At 32.3% G+C, this 3348-nt stretch overlaps 1 long non-coding RNA gene across 1 annotated transcript; it reads left to right on the top strand.

The window, feature by feature from the left end:
* Positions 1-550: 550 nt before the first annotated feature.
* LOC107815280 (uncharacterized) lies at positions 551-2098 on the top strand. The gene is made up of 3 exons (XR_012698302.1): positions 551-1012; positions 1346-1489; positions 2009-2098. It is a non-coding gene; the product is annotated as an uncharacterized LOC107815280 (long non-coding RNA).
* The last annotated feature ends 1250 nt before the right edge of the window (positions 2099-3348 follow it).

Raw genomic sequence — 3348 nt, 5'->3', positions numbered from 1 at the left:
CTTACCCTGTATTTCTGGAAGAGGTTGTTTCCACAGCTCAAACTCGTGACCTCCTGGTCACATGACAACAACTTTATCAGTTACGACAAAGCTCCCGCTATGCGTAAGGTTCGGGGAAGGGCCGGACCACAATGATCTATTGTACGCAGCCTTACCTTGTATTTCTGCAAGAGGCTATTTCCACGACTAGAACCCGTGACCTCCTGATCACGTAACAACAACTTTATCAGTTACGTCAAGACTCTCCTTCTTAAGTTTTATATACTGATAGTATAATTTGTTTTAACACAGTCAATAAAGTTAAGCATATTATAACTTGTAATAACAACTCATCAACATCTGATAAATTCTTTTTTGGAAATATCCTTTCTTCTTTTCATTCTTCAAAAAATCATTGTAATTTCTTTTATTTTGAAGTGGATTACACATGTTCTATGCTACTATATTGAGATAGTCCAAATGTTCACATTATTAACAATTACATACTCACATTTAAAATCCAACCCTTTTCACCTTTAACTCTTTTTAAGTTGCATTTTTCATGCATACACTTCTCATACTCACACTTTTGCTCAAGAACTTCAAGCTAAAATTTCTACTATAAAAATATACACAAATCCTAAAACTTTCCATCACAAATTCATCAATTTCAATCAAAAATATCAAATATGGGTCGTTCAATTTTTGTTTTCGGGTTCGTGATTTTAGCTCTAATTATGGCAATTAATTCTGTTAATGGCAATGAATGTCCAAATACCATTATTAAGCTTTTGCCATGCAAAGGTTTTTTAATGGGAAAAGGTGATATTAGTGTTCCTTGTTGCAATGGTGTTAAGGGATTAATGAAAATATTAGCTACTAATGATGATGATTTGAAGCTTAAAAAAGTATGTGAATGTCTCAAGAAAGAAGCTTTGTCTATTGGAGTAATTCAAGAAAGAGCTAAGCAAATTCCTCAGCTTTGCAACATTAATGTTTCTCTTTCTATTGGTCCAAATGTTGATTGCAAAATGTAATATCTCTCTCCCTTTTTAATTCTTGCTTACTTTTGATTTTATAAATGATTGATCAATTAAATGAGCGGATTGGATTAATTTTGAGAGTTTATAGTGGGCTATAAGATTCAAGCATGCTCAAAATTTCTTTTGATTAAGATAGCGAGTGTAATTAATTTCAGCCGACCAGCCAATTTATAGTTTGCGCATTATACTTTTTTGGGCTAAATTTGACACCCCACATATGTTTGATCTTGAACTCATCTATATGCTCAAAATTAATTTGTTAAATGGCAAATCTCTTTTAAATTTCTTTCATAAATTTTTTTTATTCTTGATTGCTTGAGCAGACTAAAAGCTTCACCATCATTAACCCGAGGTTTCAAGCTGAACAAATACAAGAATACAGGAATCATGTCTTTCAAGAGACCAATTCCTAATCATGACAACCATTCAATTCACCACAAGAAACCTCTTGTTATTGTCCCATGAAGGTGAAATTTCATGGCTATATTATAAATAGTTTACTATGTATTCTTCGGAATCTTTACATAAATAGCCAGTCTGATTCACTGTTTATATTTTCTGCCGCTACATATTTTGTCCGGAAATTTTAAACTAACGTCTTAATTTTAGTACAATTCAGGATTTTTTTGTCCCGAAAAATTGAACTGAAAAACTGAAATTCAGGATGTGTTGGCTAATTTTTAAATAGCAGCCCTTTAGAGTGGCTACCTGGTGTTATTTCTACACTATTAAATCTTCAAAATCTTTACATAAATAGCTGGTTCGATTCACTATTTATATTGCCTAGCCAATATACATAGATTATACATATGTTATACATGAATTATACATATATTATACATCGTTAGCAGGCTATTTTTATCAGTTGACTGGATGGCTATTTAGGTTAATTCTTATTTTCCTCTTAATTTGGACTTTATGTAAATTATTTTCCAGTTCAATAATACTTTACTAATATACTTATTGGTTTGTTTTGGAAAATGCAGTATTATATCTTCATCAAGTGGAATGCACTAAGAAGCATGTGGGCATTTCTTTAGCACACATAAAGCTTGTATTGTGGTTGAATATGTATGTTATGCTCAAATGATTAATAAAATAATCATATTTACTTTATGTAAATCCAAGTCTACAACGCAATCAAAGCAAGGTATTATTATTTTTAGCTCGTGCCAGAAACTATTTACATTCGGTAGCCGAAAAATTGTATAAAATTTGTTTAATTTTTAAGAGCGGCTATACAATGTAATTTTTCCAACATAAATGGCTTACAACCAATGGGCCCGCACGGGATGGATGCAACCTTTTCATCCTTAAACAAAAGATCTCGAGTTCGAGCCATGAGAATTAAGAAATTCAAATAAAATGTGTTTCCTTCTCTAATGGAACCAACGCGATGATGATATTAAGAAAAATTAGTGCTTAGAACCAATTAAAGACTTTTCAATTTCAATGGACGGCAAGTTATTGGGTGTCAAATCCAATTCTATAGCTAATGATTTGTTATTAATATTCAACAAAATGATAATATCCCCTTGCCAAATCCTTGATTACATGTCTTCCATAATCCAATAATCCACTACTTGCATTATTCCACAATCTTTAGTGCTTTCACTTGATTCCACACCTCAAGTTTGTATATTTCTTCTTGCTTTTGTGTTTTCAATAAACAAAAATAGCTAGTTGAGATCGAAGAATTGCTCCATTTTTTACGTTCTTGAGTTGAGGGTCTTCGGAAATAGCTTCTTTACCTTTATAGGTAATGGTAAAATCTGCGTACACACTACCCTTCCCAGACTTCACTTGTAAGATTCCATTGAATTTATTGTTGTTGTATATAATGTGTGTGCATTAATATATATATGTTTGAAAAAAATTGAATCAGTTGAATTGGAGAATTGGGATTGGTACACAAATAGCCAGTCAGATATACTATTTATTTTTTCTAGTTTGTATACATAGATTATATATTAGTTATACACATATTATACATGAATTTTACATATATTATATATCCGCCGGCTATTTTAGTTTAAGAAATTAGGTGGACGACTATTTGGGTTGATTCTTCTAAAGAAGGAATTCGCCTTAGATCCACCTAGGGGTGGCAATTTGAGCCCAAACCCATTTGACCCTCCAATCCGTCCAACGTTGGGCGGGTCTGGTCATTGACTCGTCCATTTGTTGAACTCAGTCCATCTTGATCCAGCCCATCTAAAGTTGGGCTAGTTTTTAGCCCAAATTGATCCATGAGTGACTTTACTAAAATATCTTTAAAATAATTCCTTTTTTATTTGATATGTTATATATGACCATAACAAAGGAA

Source organism: Nicotiana tabacum, chromosome 13, assembly GCF_000715075.1.
Source record: "Nicotiana tabacum cultivar K326 chromosome 13, ASM71507v2, whole genome shotgun sequence".
In the NCBI taxonomy this organism is placed as follows: Eukaryota; Viridiplantae; Streptophyta; class Magnoliopsida; order Solanales; family Solanaceae; genus Nicotiana; species Nicotiana tabacum.
The sequence above is the reverse complement of the archived record's forward strand: the minus strand, read 5'-3'. Positions and strand labels throughout refer to the sequence as shown.